Below are 19,381 nucleotides of genomic sequence, written 5' to 3'. Positions count from 1 at the left end.
CCGGAAGTAGGGGGGTTGTCTGCTCTCAGGCACCGCCTCCCCAGGGCCGGCTCGGGCCATGTCTTGCGCGCTGCCAGAAGGAGCTATTTTGAGCAGGTCTGTGGCGGAAGTGGGTGTTCCCGGGGCTCGGCTGCCCAGCTGTGCCCGCTGCCGTCTTGGGGTCCCAGGGTGCCCGGGTTGGGCTGGGTGAGCTCAGAAGCACCTTGGCGGCGGCCCAGCCTGAAGAGGCGACTTCGAAACGCCTCGTGAGACCTTTCACGGGCACACGCCCTTCGCGTTCCTCCGCTTACTCCCACGTTTCTTCAGCCCCTGGCGGGGCGCTGGGGTGCCCGGTAGTTAGAGTGGGGATGGCAGCGAGCGTTTCTGTGCACCCACAGCGTGCCACGCCCGTTCTAAGCACTTTGCCTACAGGGCCAGTGGCTTAACTCTGCAGTAGCACGGTGAAGAACTTCGCCCCATTTTACAGACGTGGAAACAGGCTCATCAAGTGCTCTGTAATTGTAAAACCTGGGATAACAAAGGAGCAAAACGCAGTGTAGAGGCAAGTGTGTGGGACTTGACTTTGGTTAGAAATAGGCTTTGCAGGCCGGGCTTGGTGGCTCTTGCCTATAATCCTAGCACTTTGGGAGGCCGAGACGGGCGGATTACCTGAGCTCAGGAGTTCGAGACTAGCCTGGGCAACATGATAAACCCCGTCTCTACTAAAATACAAAAAATTAGCCGGGCGTGGCGGCGTACGCCGGTAGCCCCAGCTACTCGGGAGGCCGAGGCAGGATAATTGCTTGAATCCGGAGGGAAGTGGAGGTTTCAGATCAAGAAGGAAGGAAGGAAAAAGAAATAGACTTTGCAAGTTAGTAGTTCTGTGACTGAATTCCAGTGTGTGTAAGACCCTCAGGCATTCCTCCGGTCCAAACCAAAACCTGTCAGCGAAGGATGATTTCACAGGAGCAAACCAAGACTATATTTCCAGTTTTATAGCCTGCCTTGGGGTCTTGGACTAGGAAGCTAACAGACACAGAAAGCTGAGATTGTGCAAAGACAGGATCAACCATCCACTCTGAGCTCTGGGAGCACCTGAAATGCGATTTGATGTCACCACCACCGTCCGCAGTTCAGTCACAGTTCATGTGTGGAACTTAACCTGCACAGACGTGAGTTTGCTGAGACCCAAGGTCGGTTGGATCATGTGAAGATCAGATCCTTTTGCTATGTATTTGCTTTAATTTTTCTAACTAGTTCAGATCTAAAATGAAGTACAGTATTGAGGCTCACTCCGGAAGTGAAAATATTCAATCGGCAGGCAGATTTTAGTTCTGTGCTCACGCCTGTAATCCCAGCATTTTGGGAGGTCAAGGCAGGCGGATCACCTGAGGTCAGGAGTTTGAGACCAGCCTGACCAATACGGTGAAACCCGTCTCTACTAAAAATAGAAAAATTAGCCAGGCGTGGTGGCGTGTGCCTGTAGTCCCAGCTACTCGGGAGGCTGAGACAGGAGAATTGCTTGAACCTGGGAGGGGGAGGGTGCAGTGAGCCGAGATCACAACACTGCACTCCAGCCTGGGCGACAGAGCGAGACTCCAAAAAAAAAAAAAAAAAAAAAAAAAAGACTGTGACTCTGTGTTTTCATTTCCTCTTTGGCAACATAGGGACAATTTTTACTGCTGGGGCTGAAATTACAAAGATAAGACACAGCTCCTCCTTTTCTCCAGAGCAGCTGGGCAGCTGGCCCTCCATCTGCTGTGGTTTTTTTTTTTGAGACAGGAATTTTGCTCTGTCACCCAGGCTGGAGTGCAGTGACGTGATCTCAGCTCACTGCAAGCTCTGCCTCCCGGGTTCACACCATTCTCCTGCCTCAGCCTCCCGAGTAGCTGGGACTACAGGCATACGCCACCACGCCGGGCTAATTTTTTGTACTTTTTAGTAGAGACGGGGTTTCACCATGTTGGCCAAGATGGTCTTGATCTCCTAACCTCGTGATCTGCCCGCCTCAGCCTCCCAAAGTGCTGGGGTTACAAATGTGAGCCACCGCACCCAGCCCATCTGCTTTCTTAAAGTTCTATTGGAACAGAGTCATGCCTTTTCATTAGGTATTGTCTAATACCTAATGGCTGCATAGGTGGCTGCTTTTTTGATAAAAGGGCACAGTCGACTCGTTGTAGAGACTATATGGCCCACAAGTCCTTTACTGTCTGGCCCTTTACAGAATATATCTGCTGATCTCCAGTCTAGAGTGTTAGTGATAGGTTTCCGACAACAGAAATATCTGACTGAGATGGTCCAACATACCGGGAAACCCATTCTCTCCTATGGGAAAGTCATATTCTCTGATAGCATCTTTGGGGTCACCTGAAACCTAGTGTCCATTGAAGGCACAGCTCTGGGAACTGCATCACTGTTCTGTGGAGTGTTAGGGCGAGTAAAGCCAGGCAGACCAGCTGCTTCTCAGGGCTGTGGATAACATAGAGAACGTTATACTTACATCCTGTACCTTTTGTCTCCGGGCACTGATCATTTCAGGAGCTTTCTGGGCAGAAATAGCTGAATAAATTCGGAGCTTGGTCCTCTTTGTTGTTGAATTTACAGTGTTATTTGAATGTAAGACCTTGCTAGATACAACATTTGAAAGTTAGGGCTCTGGAATGACACTGCCTGGTTTCAGATCCTGGCTCCTTCATTTTTTTGCTAAATGACAACAAACAAGAGGCTTAGGCTCTGTGCCTCAGTTTCGTCGTCATAGTCAATTCTGGTATTGGCAGCAGTTATGTTGAATAAAGGCACCCAGTACATGGATTTGGCAAATACTGCTCCTTGGAAACCACAGCTCCTAGGGAAGATACAGGGTTAGGTTCCTGTGAGCCTCTGATCACATTTTTATCAACAGATCGATACACATTACTTTGTTTTTTGTGTGTGTTTCCATTTAAAGATGCCTTATTTAGGCCAGACGCAGTGGCTTATGCCTGTAATCCCAGCACTTTGGGAGGCCGAGGCGGGTGGATCACCTGAGGTCAGGAGTTCGAGACCAGCCTGGCCAACATGGTGGAACCCCATCTCCACTAAAAACACAAAAATTAGCTGGACGTGGTGGCACGTGCCTACAGTCCCAGCTACTGGGGAGGCTGAGGCAGGAGAATCACTTGAATCCCGGAGATGGAGGCTACAGAGAGCCAAGATCGTGCCAGTGTACTGCAGCCTGGGCAACAGAGTAAGACTCCATCTCAAAACAAAACAGAAACAAACAAAAAGAAGCCTTATTTAATGTCTATTATTGACTCATTAATTAACATTAAAAATGGGACGAGAATAATACAGGGTAGTCACAGGAGAATTAAAGTCCAGGCAGCAGTTTTACATGACTAGAGACTATTGTCTGCTAAGACCCTGAAAACCCAAGATGTGAACCAAGCTGGCTAAGACTGACTGGACCCAACATGGCGCTGGGCTTGACCTAGGCTTCCCCTAGGACCTCATTGTGTGCTCATTAATATACTAAACACACAACCACAAGCACCATGACAGTTTCAGGAACACTCACATTTGGCACAAAAATGGGTGACACCACCACTCCAAGAAATCTCCACCTTTTCCCAGGAATTTTCATGAATATTCTACCTCTTTGTTAAAGAAACCCATAAAGATAGAAACCCCAAACCATTGCTCGACTCTCTCTTGAGTAGGCCTACATTCCTCTTTCTTGAGTATGTACTTTTCACCTTGTAATAAGTCTCTGTACTTTCACTATTTTCTGACTCATCCTTGAATTCCTTTTCGTAATGAGGTCAAGAGCCTGGGGTTAAAGTCCCCCCTGCGTTTGGGCACCTCCCCAGCCCACTGGTATCAAACCCACAGACAACAGCATATAACTCATGCCTGAATGAAGTACCTCTAACATGTATTTTCTCCCTAAAACAGACCTTTTGCACTGAGGAACACTAGATAACACTTCAATCCTATGTGTGTGGGCCATTTAAAAAAGCAAAACCACCACCAAAGAAAAGCAAAAAATTACAAAGATGTGGCGCTAAACAGACCAAGAAATGGACCCTTGTTTACAGGTGAGCAGAAATGAGGGCAGAGAGAGCGTCCTTGCTGGGTCTCAGCCAGGGACTCCAGCACATGGCAACTCGGATTTTCCCCACTCCAGGCACATGGCATGTACAGGCTCATGACCTCAGAAGTGCTGCAAGTATTGATTTGTGTGTGTGTGTGCGGGAGGCAGGGGGGTGCGGCAGTGGGGTTCCACATAAATTTTACCTACTAAGTGAATTTGCAAATGTGAAATCTATGACTCATGAGAACTGTATGCTGAAATAGAGGAGTAATAGGTCCTGCCTCATGAGATGCTTATGGGAATTCAGTGACACATAAGTGCGTGTAAATTGCTTATAATGGGGCATGACACAGAGAGGAGTGAGTAAATATTAGCCACTTTTTTGTGTGTTTTTTTTTGTTGTTGTTGTTGTTTTTGTTTTGTTTTGTTTTGGTTTTTTTGAGACGGAGTCTGGTTCTGTCGCCCAGGCTGGAGTGCAGTGGCCGGATCTCAGCTCACTGCAAGCTCCGCCTCCCGGGTTTATGCCATTCTCCTGCCTCAGCCTCCCAAGTAGCTGGGACTACAGGCGCCCGCCTCGTCGCCCGGCTAGTTTTTTGTATTTTTGTTTTTGAGACGGAGTCTCGCTCTGTCGCCCAGGCTGGAGTGCTGTGGCAGGATCTCAGCTCACTGCAAGCTCCGCCTCCCGGGTTCCCGCCATTCTCCTGCCTCAACCTCCCGGGTAGCTGGGACTACAGGCGCCGCCACCTCGCCCGGCTAGTTTTTTGTAGTTTTTAGTAGAGACGGGGTTTCACCGTGTTAGCCAGGATGGTCTCGATCTCCTGACCTCGTGATGCGCCCGTCTCGGCCTCCCAAAGTGCTGGGATTCCAGGCGTGAGCCCCCGCGCCCGGCCGTGTGTTTTGTTTTTGAGATGGAGTCTTGTCCTGTCGCCCAGACTGGTGTGCAGTGGCGCAATCTTGGCTCACTGCAACCTCCACCCCCTGGGTTCAAGTAATTCTCTTGCCTCAGCCTCCCCAGTAGCTGGGATTACAGGCGTGCACTACCACACCCGGCTAATTTTTGTATTTTTAGTAGAGACGGGGTTTCGCCATGTTAGCCAATCTGGTCTCAAACTCCTGACCTCAGAGGGTCTGCCTACCTTGGCCTCCCAAAGTGCTGGGATTACAGGCGTGAGCCACCGCACCTGGACCCATTGTTACTATTACTGATTACAAAAGAGCAGGACTCTGGTGTTTGGAAGAGGATTCTCTAGAGTTTGGAACGACTTGAAGTCCCCGAGTCCCAAACCATTCCAAACCCCTCCATGGTGCCACCTTTGTCACACCAGGCAGAAGCCCTTCCCTGGTCACCGGAAACTCCCTCTGGAAGGAGCTGTTCTCTGTCATTAAAGGTAGTTCCCATTCGGGAGGAAGCCAATACTCCCCTTCATGCTCCACCCTTTATTGTCATTATTTGAAAATAGAAGGTTTATTTTTATGTTCTGAACACAAAACTAAGAATATTACAATTATGAGAATTTTGAGAATAAAAGTGAATCATTGATGGGGATAGGAGTGAAATTAAATATGCGTTATTGGACTGAGCCTCCTGACATGCCTCTTATAATGTTCAGAAGTATTGATTTGGTTTTTAGGTATTCACCATGAACGGCCGGGGAAAAATCTTCAGGATTATGAAACCAGGCTGCTATGGACTTCACTCTGAGTTTTTTTAATTTCGATTTTTTTAAAGCATGTTAATTTGAATAAATGGTTACTTAATTTAGTTCACATGTATTTGATATGGCTTAAGGAGTTTTTATTGAGGATTAGTATACGTACAGAAAAGTGCATATATACGTTGACAGCTTGATGGATTTTCACAAACTGAACCCCCTTGTGGAATGAACACTCAGTAACAGTGGCACCAGCGTCGTGGGGGTTCCCTTCAACCCTGCTTCCAGGCCCAAAATGAAAATGCCAAGTATCTGTGAAGACTCAGAGCAACCTGAACTCCCATAGAGTTGCTGGTGGGAATGGAAAATGGTACAACCACTTTGGAAAACAGTTTGGCAGTTAAACATACATATATATATGACCCAGCAGTCCCACTCAGGTATTTACTCTAGGGAAATGAAAACATATGTCCACACGAGTATCTGTAGGAAGTGTTTATAGCAGCTGTATTCATAATTGCCAAAACTGATAAAGGAAAAGCTTGTTCTACTCACAACACTTCTGACATCCATGTGTAGGTTTTTTTTTTTTTTTTTTCCAAGATAGGATCTTTCTCTGTCACTCAGGCTGGACTGTGGTGGCACAATTACGGCTCAGTGCAGCCTTGATGTCCAAGGCTCACACCATCCTCCCACCTCAGCCTCCCAAGTAGCTGGGACTATGGGTGTGCACTATCCTCAGCTAACTTTTTTTTTTTTTAATTTTTGGTAGAGACGGGGGTCTCACTACATTGCCCAAGCTAGTCTCGAACTCCTGGCCTTAAGTAATCCTCCCTCCTTGACCTCCCAAAATGCTAGGATTACAGATGTGGGCCACTGTGCCCAGCCCAATGTGTGGGTTTTCCACACTGCACTCCAGCCTGGCAACAGAGGCAGACTGTGTCTCAAAAAAAAAAAAAAAGAAAGAAAGAAAAAGAAATAAAGAGAGTCACTTCATAACAGAGTCTCGCTCTGTTGCCCAGGCTGGAGTCCAGTGGCACAGTCTCGGCTCTCTGCGACCTCCACTTCCCGGATTCAAGCAATTCTCCTGCCTCAGCCTCCTGAGCAGCTGGGTAACCTCCACCTCCCGGATTCAAGCAGTTCTCCTACCTCAGCCTCCCAAAGTGCTAGGATTAGAGGCATGAGCCCCCGCGCCCTGCCGAAAACGAGTGTTTTAAAATGGAAAACTGTTTTTTAGGAGAAATGCTCTTTAGCAACAACAACAACAAAAACCCCAACTTAATCCCAATACACATATTAAAGGAGTATATAGAATGCAATCGCTGAGGTATAAACCTTCCTATCCATTCCTTATTAAATTATTGCCAGAGGTTCGGGTCAGTCCACTCAAAAGGACTGCAAATAAGTGGGAAAATCGTTCTTTGAGAAGAAGGTATATGATTTGATACTGCTTTGCCTAGAGAAGAAAAAGAAACAAACCCATTAGAATGTTGCAGAACCTGAATGGTTTTTCAAGAATTATGTTGATCAACTTTCTGTGTAGAGTAGCAAATAAACAAGTGTCATCAATTTGACCAATAGTGTATTTGGGAAATAAAGGGCTGCTTCCTGTCTTTTGAGATCTTCATGGCAACCACATACCCTATCTTGTCATCTGTGTTCCAGCATGCCCGGGCACATTCGACCAATTCTAAACACTAAACGTAACTCCAGCACTCGAGTGAAACTGTCCCAAGGTGTGTCACAGTGAATCCTAACCAGGGCGCCGGTAGGAAATGCTGCACGCTTCCTCCCCTTTGGATTTCTGATTTCACTTAAGTTTCCCAGTAGCACTTACAATGTCATTGATCACCCCTCCCCACCCCCAATCTCTTTCACAATTTTGTCTTCCGTGGGTCACGTATGTTTTGGATATGTCTGTCTTTCCCAAGAGCTGGTGTTGAATTTCCACCCAGTGTTTCCAGGATGGCAGCCTGTGTGCAGTGCTAGGGAAAGCCTTTTCATGCCTTGAAAAATACACACAGAAGTATTTCTCTTCCTGAGTTTCAAGGAGACTCTGCCTTCAAGAGACCACTCCCAGCCGGGCGTGGTGGCTCACACCTATAATCCCAGCACTTGGGGAGGCCGAGGTGGGTGGATCACCGGAGATCAAGACCAGCCTGACCAACATGGTGAAACCCCTTCTCTACGAAAAATACAAAAATTAGTTGGGCGTGGTGGCACGCGCCTGTAATCTCAGCTACTCCGGAGGCTGAGGCAGGAGAATCTCTTGAACCTGGGAGGTAGAGGTTGCAGTGAGTCAAGATCGTGCCATTGCACTCCAGCCTGGGCAGCAAGAGTGAAACTCCATCTCAAAAAAAAAAAAGAGACCACTCCTGGGCACTGCCTTCTACCAACTTCCCCATCTAACTGACTGCGTCGGACCACTGTCTTCCCTCCATGCCTGAGGTTGTCAATGGGGTGCTCCAGCCTTCATGTGCACACTGTGACTTCCTTCATCCTAGTCCTGCTGACCCTTGTGGTTTCTCCTGCTCCAAGGCCATGCTCGGGACCCTGTCATCATTCCTGGGGACAGGCTCCATCTTAGAGGGAATCCACCTGGCTCCCGCTCCTGAGCGATCTTCCAGCTATCCCGTCTCCAGACTCCCACCGCACCTGCTCCTGGGCTGCAGCCACACCCAACAAGTAAGTCACTCTCTTGCCAATAGAGTGTCTTCCACGTCCTTGTCCTTCCCATACGCTCCATGGCAGCCCCACCCCGCTGGATGAATCCTGCTGCCCACCTTCATGCCTGCCCCTGGGTGGGTGCTGAAGGAGACCTGTGGCTTTTTCCCGCAACCAGGCCTGCGCTGCCAGAAACCCCACGCTCACCTGGCAAGGCGCTCACACCCAGCCCCTCCACCATTTTCAAACCCACCTCATTCTCTTTCAGCAGGTCTTGCCTCTTTCTTCAAGCAGCAGTCCTGCCATGGGAACTCTCTTTTTTTTTTTTTTTTTTTTTTTGAGACGGAGTCTAGCTCTGCCGCCCAGGCTGGAGTGCAGTGGCGCGATCTCGGCTCACTGCAAGCTCCGCCTCCCGGGTTTACGCCATTCTCCTGCCTCAGCCTCCCAAGTAGCTGGGACTACAGGCGCCCGCCATCTCGCCCGGCTAGTTTTTTGTATTTTTAGTAGAGACGGGGTTTCACCGTGTTAGCCAGGATGGTCTCGATCTCCTGACCTCGTGATCCGCCCGTCTCGGCCTCCCAAAGTGCTGGGATTACAGGCTTGAGCCACCGCGCCCGGCCGGGAACTCTCTTAACTCCCTTCCTCCCTGCCTGCACCAGGCCTGGAGAAACACACGCCCATCCTTTTCTCCTCCCTTCCAGTAGCATTGGAAGAGGTGTTCTCACCAGTGAAATATCTTCTCACCTGCGATGCGGGTTCTGTCCCCCACAATCTCCTGGGGAACTTTTTCCCACTGATTAACTACTGCCTCTCCGGGACATCCCACCTCTCTCTACTGGAATCTTCCTTTTTTTTTTTTTTTTTTTTTTTTTTGAGACGCCACCACGCCCAGCTAATATTTTGTATTTTTAGTAGAGATGTGGTTTCATCATGTTGGCCAGGCTGGTCTCAAACTGCTGACCTCAGCCTTGGCCTCCCAAAGTGCTGGGATTACAGGTGTGAGCCACTGTGCCCAGGCTTATTTTATTTTTTTAGAGACAGGGTCCCACTCTGTCACCCAGGCTGAAGTGCAGTGGCACAATAATGGCTTACTAGGCTTACTGCAGCCTCAACCTCCTAGGCTCGAGTGATCCTCCCACCTCAGTACCACCATGCCTGGCTGATATTTCATTTTTATTTTCAGCAAAGATGAGGTCTCTCTATGTACTCAGGCTGGTCTTGAACTCCTGGGCTCAAGTGATCTGCCCACCTCTGCTTCCCAAAATGCTGGGATTACAGGCCTGAGCCACTGCACCCAGCCGCTCTCTTTATAGTCTTAACCTTATTATTTTCTTCTTTTGATTTTTTGGGTTTATTTGTCATTCTTTTCTGACTTCTTGAGGTGGATGTTTATCCCATTCCATTCACTTTTTTTTTTTTTTTGAGATGGAGTCTCGCTCTGCCTCCCAGGCTGGGGTGCGGTAGCACGACTGCAGCTCATTGCAACCTCTGCCTCCTGGGTTCCAGCGATTCTCTCACCTCAGTTTCCCCAGTAGCTGGGATTACAGGTGTGCACCACCACGCCTGGATACTTTTTTGTATTTTTAGTAGATATGGGGTTTCACCTTGTTGGCCAGGCTGGTCTTGAACTCCTAACCTCAAGTGATCCACCCACGTTGGCCTCCCATTAACTTTCAGTCGTCCCTCACTCCTTAAGATATACACATAAGACTATACTTTTCCTCTACATACTGTTCAGCTGCACCCCACAGTTTTGGGGTACAGTATTCTCATTATTTTCCAGTTCAAAATATTTCTAAATTCCTAACTGAATTCATCTCTGATCCATTTGTTATTTCAAAGTGTATATTAAAATTTCCAGATATATGGGGCTTTTCTAGCTTTTTGTTTTCAATTTCTAGGTTAACTGTACTTAGTAACGGTCAGAAAACACGGTCTGTGTTATTTTACTCCTGTGAAATTTGTTGAAACTGCTTTATGGACCAACATGTGGTCACTTTATATAAATGTTCTGAGTATGCTTGAAAAAAGTGTGTGTTCTGCAGGGTTCTAGATGTGTAAATCAAGTCAAGTTTGTTAATTATGCTGTTCAAATCTTCTACATCCTTACTGATTTTTTTTTTGTCTACTTGTTTTATCAGTTACTGAAAGTGAAGTGTTCAAATCTTCTGCTTGGTTACGGATTTTCTATTTATCCTTGATGTTCTGTCAATTTTTGCTTTACTTACGCCTTATCTACAGTACACAGCCCATGCAGCCAGTCTGCTGAAAGTTAGACTTGCAGGAAGCCAGATTACTACATCCAGTAACAATCGAGGAAGCTAAACAATAACTTCTTTTTTTTTTTTTTTTTTGAGATGGAGTTTCACTCTTTTGCCCAGGCTGGAGTGAAGTGGTGTGAATCTCAGCTCACTGCAACCTCTGTCCCCCTGGGTTCAGGTGATCCTCCTGCCTCAGCCTCCCAAGTAGCTGGGATTATAGGCGTGCACCAGCATGCCCAGCTAATGTTTGTATTTTTAGTAGAGATGGGGTTTTGCCATGTTAGCCAGGCTAACTCCTGACCTCCCAAATCCTCCCTCCCTGATCCACCCACGTTGGCCTCCCAAAGTGCTAGGATTACAGGCATGAGCCACCGCACCCGGCCAAAACAATAACTTCTATCATAACCAGCCCACTACTGCCAGAACTTGATTAATAACTAACAGCTTCCCTAATTTTTGTCCCTGCTTCCAACTTGAGACCAACCAGGGAAAGCCAAAGATGCACCCATAGTCAACCACATAGTACCCCCTTCAGCCCCTTGCCAATAGGGTAGACTTGGAACCTTCCTTTTGCCCACTATAAAGCTTTCCCACTCCTTTGCCTATCTTTGAATCTCTCTCTCTCTTTTTTTTTTTTTTTTTTTTTTGAGCTAAGGTCTCACTCTGTTGCCCAGATTGGAGTGCAGGGATGTGATCATGGTTCACAGTGTGATCAAACTCCTGGGCTCAAGCAATCCTCCTACCTCTGTAAGCAATCCATTTCCAACACTGTATGTCCTGTCCATACAAAAAATAAAAATAAAAAATTAGCTGGCATGGTGGCATGCGCCTGAATCCCAGCTACTCAGGGGCTTAGGTGGGAGGATCTCTTGAACCCAGGAGGTTGAGACCGGCCCTGGCAACATAGTGAGACTCCCAGCTCTACTGAAAAAAAAATAGCCGAGCATGGTGGCATGTGCCTGTACTCCCAGCTACTCAGAAGGCTGAGGCAGGAGGATCACCTCAGCCTTGGAGATGGAGGCTGCAGTGAGCCATGATCGTGTCACTGCACTGCAGCCTGGGTGACAGAGCGAGACCTTATCTCAAACTAATAATGATAATAATAATAATGATGATGATGACAGGACTTCCAGAGGAAGAAGGGGAAATAGAGGCAGCTGAGGTCACTGGAGAAATAAAGCCCTAGCCTCATCCTCTGGGAGGTCCTCCATGGCCAGTGTCCTCCAGGGCCACATCTGAAGTGTATATTGGGGACTAAGAACTAGGCCCACCTTAGAGGATGAACAGCTTTGGCAATCCACTTCCTGCCCATGCAAGTTTAGGGGCCTAAAGGTTGCTTTTATTTTAATGCCCAAACAGTATAGAGCCTGGTTTCATGACTTCTTTGGCAATGCAATTCCCTCGAAGAAGTGGTAGACGTCTGATCTGTTTGTTTCCAGTCCATTTGCATGTGCAAGTAATCAAAGCCCAAACTCTTGTAAACGAAGTGCTTAAACTTGATTTTACTTCTCTGCCTCCTCATCACCACAGGCTTCTCATTTCATTTGCGGTTAGCCCTTTACCACTCAAAGGCTTGTTTTCAGCGTTGTTTTCGTATATGATTTCTAGAAGCAACTGGATTTTTCCTAACCCACATGGGCACAAATGTCTGGACTCTGTCTATTACCTTTCACTTTTCCTTGAAAATGGTCCAAATGCTGCCCAGGAATATATCTTTCATTTAATATTTGGCTAAATGCAACTAGTAAGAACCAAGGTCCACTGTTAGTATTCTGTTTTATGCTAGTTTCCCCTCTGTCTATAGGCTCTGTAAGCATGTGGTTGACCTTCCAAGTCATCATGACAGACAGTTGGATCAAATGGTTGCCAATGTATTACATGGTGTGATATTGGGTTCCACACAGCCTACTGCCTGACTTCTGAGCCAGTGTCACATGATTTAGTTATGTATTTTTATTTATTAACAGTAGCACCCCACTTCTGATACTAATTCCAGTATTAGGACAATGCTATATGCTATCACAGTAGCTTAACACAACTGGACTTTAATGTCACAAAACTCAGAAAGTTCATTCATGTGCTTTCAGATTCCACACTGCACCTAACCTTTATTTACTACAACTTTTTGCATTCTCGTGTAGTAACAGCAGACTATCCATAATTATTTGAAGAGATAATTGAAATATTCTTGCCTTTCCAGCTACACAACTGTATGAGGCCACATTTTCTTTACATACTTCAACCAACAAAACATTTTGCAATAACTTGAATTTAGAAACAAATAGAAGGCAGGCATTAAAGACATTCACAAAGATTTAGGCCAGGCCTGGTGGCTCACGCCTGTAATCCCAGCACTCTGGGAGGCTGAGGTGGGCGGATCACAAGGTCAGGAGATCGAGACCATCCTGGCTAACACAGTGAAACTCCATCTCGACTAAAAATACAAAAAATTAGCCCGGAGTGGTGGTGGGCGCCTGTAGTCCCAGCTACTCAGGAGGCTGAGGCAGGAGAATGGCCTGAACCTGGGAGGCGGATCTTGCAGTGAGCCGAGATAGCGCTGTGCACTCCAGTCTGGGTGACAGAACAAGACTTCGTCTAAAAATAATAATAATAAAAAAATAAAAATTTTAAACATGCCACTCTTCTCACTAATTTTTTTTTGATAAATATAGCTATTTTTCATAAAATACATGATTTATGTTAGCATGTAATGGGTTTATCCTTGTTATTTTAAATGAATAAATAATTTAAAATTTTTTCAGTTTAATTTTTGATTTGGTAAATATTAAAAGATGGAACCTGTAGAAGCCTTTTTTGGGATCCTCAAAACATTTTAAGAGTATAAAGGGCTCCTGAGACCAAAAAGTTTGAGAACCAGTGTTTTAAAGCTTGATGTTTCTCAGGGTTTCATCCTTTATGGATTAATGCCCATTATAAAAGGACTTGGCAAAGGGAGTTATTCCTTTTAGTGCTTCCATCTTCTGCTGTGAGAAGACACCGCATTCTTCTTCCCCAGAGGGCGCAGCAGCAAGGCGCCATCTTAGAACTAGAGGCCACACCAGCCAGCAACTTCAACTCGGAACTTTCCAGTCTCCATAACTGTAAGAATACATTTTTTTCAGGTATCATGTATCGGTCTCAGCTAGTCTGTGATAGCAGCACAAAACAGACTAAGGTACCAGTCCTCCTCAAAACTGTCAAGGTCAACAAAAACAAGGAAAGTGTGAGGAACTGTTGCTGTCAGGAGGAGCCTGTGAAGACCTGATGGCGAGAGGCAATGTTGTTTTCTGGATGGGATCCTGAACCAGAAAAAGGACGTTAGGTAAAACGGAAGAATAAAGAAAGTGTGGACGCCGGGCGCGGTGGCTCACGCCTTGTAATCCCAGCACTTTGGGAGGCCGAGGCGGGCAGATCATGAGGTCAGGAGTTCAAGACCATCCTGGCTAACATGGTGAAACCCCGTCTCTACTAAAAATACAAAAAAATGAGCCGGGCGTGGTGGCACGCGCCTATAGTCCCAGCTGCTTGGGAGGCTGAGGCAGGAGAATGGTGTGAACCCGGGAGGCAGAGCTTGCAGTGAGCGAAATTGCACCACTGCACTCCAGCCTGGGCAACAGAGTGAGACTCCATCTCAAAAAAAGAAAAAAAAAAGAAAGTGTGGACTTCAGTGAATAATAATGTTATTGGTTTATTAATTGTGTATCATGTTGACATAAGATAATAATAAGGAAACCCAGGTGTGGAGTACACAGGAACTCTCTGTACTATCTTTGCACATTTTCTGTAAGTATGAAACCATTCTAAAATTAAAAGTTTATTTTAAAATGCAGTTAGAGCCGGGCGCGGTGGCTCAAGCCTGTAATCCCAGCACTTTGGGAGGCCGAGACGGGCGGATCACGAGGTCAGGAGATCGAGACCATCCTGGCTAACATGGTGAAACCCCGTCTCTACTAAAAATACAAAAAACTAGCCGGGCGACGTGGCGGGCGCCTGTAGTCCCAGCTACTTGGGAGGCTGAGGCAGGAGAATGGCGTGAACCCGGGAGGCGGAGCTTGCAGTGAGCTGAGATCCGGCCACTGCACTCCAGCCTGGGCGGCAGAGCGAGACTCCGTCTCAAAAAAAAAAAAAAAAAAAAAAATGCAGTTAGATAAAATGAAAAAATATGTAGAAACATTGGAAAGGAGATAGTAAAATCATCCTTTGTTGTAATCAATATGACTAAATGGCTAGAAAACTCGAGATAAAAACTATAAAACAACTTCTTTTAAAAAAAGACTTACCTTGGCTAGGCCAGGTACAGTGGCTCATGCCTGTAATCTCAGCACTTTGGGAGGCCAAGGCAGGAGGGTCACTTGAGGCCAGGAGTTCCATACCAGGCAACACAGGGAGACTCCATCTCTACAAACAATTTTTTAAAATTGCCACATATGGTGGTGCATGCCTGTAGTCCCAGCTACTTGGGAGACTGAGGCAGGAGGATTGCTTGAGCCCAGAAGGTTGAGGCTACACTGAGCTGTGATCATGCTACTACACTCCAGCCAGGGCAACAGAGAGAGACCCTGTCTTAAAAAAAAAAAAAAAAAAAAAGACCTAGCATACAGAGCTGGTTTTCATTCTTTTCTTTTTTTTTTTTTTTTTTTGAGACCAAGTCTCGCTCTGTCGCCCAGGCTGGAGTGCAGTGGTGGCCGATCTTGACTCACTGCAAGGTCTGCCTCCCGGGTTCATTCTCCTGCCTCAGCCTCCTGAGTAGCTGGGACTACAGGCACCTGCCACCGTGCCTGGCTAATTTTTTGTATATTTAGTAGAGATGGAGTTTCATCATGTTAGCCAGGATGGTCTCAATCTCCTGACCTTGTGATCTGCCCGCCTCGGCCTCCCAAAGGCATGAGCCACCGCTCCCGGTCATACAGAACTAGTTTTCTACGTATCCCATAAAAAGTACCAGGGCTTTTCTGAGAACTGATTGAGGCTAAGTCTAGGGCAGCAAAAATGTATATTGGAGCTTCTTATGGTCACAGAAAGTAGGAAAGAAAAAGAACAGACAGGGGCATGTTAAAATGGCATAGGAGGCCAGGCACGGTGGCTCACACCTGTAATCCCAGCACTTTAGGAGGCTGAGGTGGGCGGATCACCTGAGGTCAGGAGTTTGAGACCAGCCTGACCAACATGGTAAAACCCTGTCTCTACTAAAAATACAAAAAGTAGCCGGGCATGGTGGTGTATGCCTATAATCCGAGCGACCTTGGAGGCTGAGGCAGGAAAAATTGCTTGAACGTGGAAGGCGGAGGTTGCAGGAGCCAAGGTCACGCCACTGCACTCCAACTGGGTGACGGAGCGAGACTCAGTCTCAAAAAAAAAAAAAAAAAAAAGCATAGAAGCCAAATTTCAAGGCTTGTAATGACCAAGGTTGGAACAACTGAGTAACAAAATAATGATAGTATTCGATTGCAACCCAAAGAATAAAAACAATATCCATGAATCCATATTGGTGTAAACAACTGAAACAAAATGAATAAATGAGGAAAAAGCAAATGAATAAAGGTTGAAGGCATGAGAGAAACAGAATACTAGCATTAGAACTCCACAATAATAATTGCTATAAGTGAGATCCATAGATGAATGCGAAACTTAGTGAGTGGAAGTTAAAGCAGAAACAGGATATTTGCATAGTCTCAAAGTATTTCCCCTCAGATGTTTAGTAATTAAAAAGGGAAAAATAGTAATTTTCTAGTGGAGAATCCTGGCAGACAGCATCTTAACGAAATGCTCAAGGTGGCCGGGCGCGGTGGCTCAAGCCTGTAATCCTAGCACTTTGGGAGGCCGAGACGGGCGGATCACGAGGTCAGGAGATCGAGACCATCCTGGCTAACACGATGAAACCCCGTCTCTACTAAAAACTACAAAAAACTAGCCGGGCGACGTGGCGGCGCCTGTAGTCCCAGCTACTCGGGAGGCTGAGACAGGAGAATGGCGTGAACCCGGGAGGCGGAGCTTGCAGTGAGCTGAGATCCGGCCACAGCACTCCAGCCTGGGTGACAGAGCGAGACTCCGTCTCAAAAAAAAAAAAAAAGGAAATGCTCAAGGTTAGAGTCTCCGGTGGTATAAACTGACATTGCAAACCCTCTGATATGATGCACTGAGCTTGCATATCAAGGCTGTGGCACCCTCTCCAATAATGCATGACCCCAATCTAATCACAAAAAGCTTCAGGCAAACCCAAACTCAGGGCATTCTACAAAACAACTGGCCAGTATTTTTCAAAAGTGTGAAAAAATGAAAGTCATGAAAGACAAAGAAAGACTGAGGAACTGTCACAGGTTGGAAGACACCAAAGAAACGACAACTAAATATAATGTAGGATTCCGGATTGAACACTGGAAGAGAAAGGGGGATCAGTGGAAGAACTGGTGAGATCTGAACAGCTTCTGCACTTTAGTTAATAGCATTGTGCCCAGGTTGATTCTTAGATTTGACAATTGTTCTATAGTTATGTAAGATGTTAACATAAGGAGAAACTGGGTTAACATAAGGGGGAAACAGGAACTCTCTGTACTATTTTTGCAAATCTTCTGTAAGTCAAAATTATCTCAAAATAGAAAGTTTAAAAAAAAAACACACACAAAAGAATGGCCACACAAAAGAAACAGCCAATTAGGAAATATGACAAATGAAAAATATTCATTAACAAACATCCGGAAAACATGCAGAATATCTAGGAATATATTTTACAAGAAATAGCAGGATATCATGAAAAAAACTGCAAAATTCTGTTGATGCATTGAAAAAGACTTGAATACATGAAAAGCTATATTGTGGTCTTGGATAGGAAGACCTAAGACTGTAAGAGTCTCAATCCTTCCGAAGTTTTTTTTTTTTTTTTTTTTGGATGGAGTCTCACTCTCTATTTCAGGCTGAAATACAGTGGTGCAATCTCTGCTCATTGCAACCTCCACCTCCCGGGTTCAAGCGATTCTCCTGTCTCAGCCTCCCAAGTAGCTGGGATTATAGGCGCACACTACCACACACAGCTAAGTGTTGTATTTTTAGTAGAGATGGAGTTTCACCATGTTGGCCAGGCTGGTCTCGAACTCCCGACCTCAAGTCATCCGCCTGCCTTGGCCTCGCAAAGTGCAGGGATTACAGGCGTGAGCCACTGCGCCTGGCCCCTTCCTAAATTAATGTAAAAATTCAATATTTTTCAACCAAAATCTAATAGGGCTTTTTCTGCAAGGGGAACTTGATAAAATGATTCTAAATTTTATCTGGAAGAATACAAATAGGAGACAGGCCAGAAAAATTCTAAGCAGCAGCACAATTTGAACATTAAAATGGATTATGATAGATGGCCATAATGATGTAGATGCCAACAGTCAGATCAATAGCATGGAATACAGACAGGTCAAAGTGTCCATGGGATTTTAGTAAATGATAAAAAGTGGCTTTTTAGGCCAGGCATGGTGGCTGACGCCTGTAATCCCAGCACTTTGGGAGGCCAAGGTGGGAGGATCGCTTGAACCCAGGTGTTTGAGATCAGCCTGGGCAACATAGGGAGACCTCTGTCTCTACAAAAAAAAAAAAAAAAAAAAAAAAAAATTAGCCAGTTGTTTTGACTCACACTTCAGTCCCAACTACTCAGAAGGCTGAGTCGGGGGATTGCTTGATCCCAGCTGTTCGAGGATGCAGTGAGCTATGATCACTCCATTGTACTCCAGCCTGGGTGACAGAGTGAGGCCCTATCTCTAAAAATAATTAAATTAAATTAAATTAAATTAAATATTATCTCTGCATATGTACCTAGCAAGAAAAAGCCTGAAAGTAAGTAAAAATGTTAATGGCAGTGAGACCTTAGCTGTGAAATTATATATGCTTTCTGTTCTTTGTCCTTTCTTCTGTTTTCAAACTTTTCTGCAATAAGCATGTATTAATTTTATAATCAGAATACAAATAAATTCCAAGCCAGGTGTGGTGGCTCACACCTGGAATCCCTCCACTTTGGGAGGCTGAGGCAGGAGGATTGCTTGAAGCTAGGGGTTCAAGACCAGCCTGGGCAACAAAGTGAGAACCCAGTCTCCACAAAAAAAAATAGAAATAAAAAATTAGCTAGGCATAGTCGGCGTGTGTCTGTAGCCCCAGCTACTCAGGAGGCTGAGGTAGGAGGATCATTTGGGCATAGGAGATTGAGGCTGCAATGAGCTATGATTGTGTCACCGCACTCCAGCCTGGGCAACAGAGTGAGACTCTATCTCTAAAGAGAGATAGGTAGCTAGATAGATGGATAGATAGGTAGATAGATAGATACATTCCATTATCTTAATTAAAAACATAAGCACTGGCTTCTGTTTCTCCAACTTTCAGCCTCACCTTCAGCAACCTTACTCAAAGGAACACGGCTGCCCCAAGCCATTTGCACATTTCCTGGACACTTCCTCAGCTCTAGCCCAGCTTATTGAGCTTATTGGGGCTGGCAAGGGGTGAGTGGGTGAGAATCCTGATTGCATCTCCTCTGCCCACAACTTATCCACCGCTGAGGGTCCTAAGCCACTAAGGAGAGTGTAGGCCAGGCCAACAGTGGAATTCTGCCCAGAACTTTTCTTCCAAGGAGATCCGGCAAACCTGATGGGCGTGGTTGGGGAGGGTAGGACATCCCTCAGAGTGTCCATCATCAGCCCCCACCCTGGCTGAGGGAGGTGAGAGGGAGTTAATGTGAACTCTATTGACCCTACATAGGTGGCTTCAGCAGCAGTCTGTGCAGA

At 46.1% G+C, this 19,381-nt stretch overlaps 1 long non-coding RNA gene across 3 annotated transcripts; it reads left to right on the top strand.

The window, feature by feature from the left end:
- Positions 1-33: 33 nt before the first annotated feature.
- LOC115893485 lies at positions 34-5,807 on the top strand. Of its 3 annotated transcripts, none has more exons than XR_004053483.1 (4): positions 34-96; positions 971-1,172; positions 3,913-4,055; positions 5,683-5,807. It is a non-coding gene; the product is annotated as an uncharacterized LOC115893485 (long non-coding RNA). The 3 variants fall into 3 exon arrangements; XR_004053482.1 differs by having other exon boundaries at positions 72-96; positions 888-1,172; XR_004053481.1 differs by lacking the exon at positions 34-96 and having other exon boundaries at positions 782-1,172.
- Positions 5,808-19,381: the final 13,574 nt, after the last annotated feature.

The sequence above is a fragment of the Rhinopithecus roxellana genome, chromosome 15 (assembly GCF_007565055.1).
Source record: "Rhinopithecus roxellana isolate Shanxi Qingling chromosome 15, ASM756505v1, whole genome shotgun sequence".
NCBI classification, from domain to species: Eukaryota; Metazoa; Chordata; class Mammalia; order Primates; family Cercopithecidae; genus Rhinopithecus; species Rhinopithecus roxellana.
The sequence above is the reverse complement of the archived record's forward strand: the minus strand, read 5'-3'. Positions and strand labels throughout refer to the sequence as shown.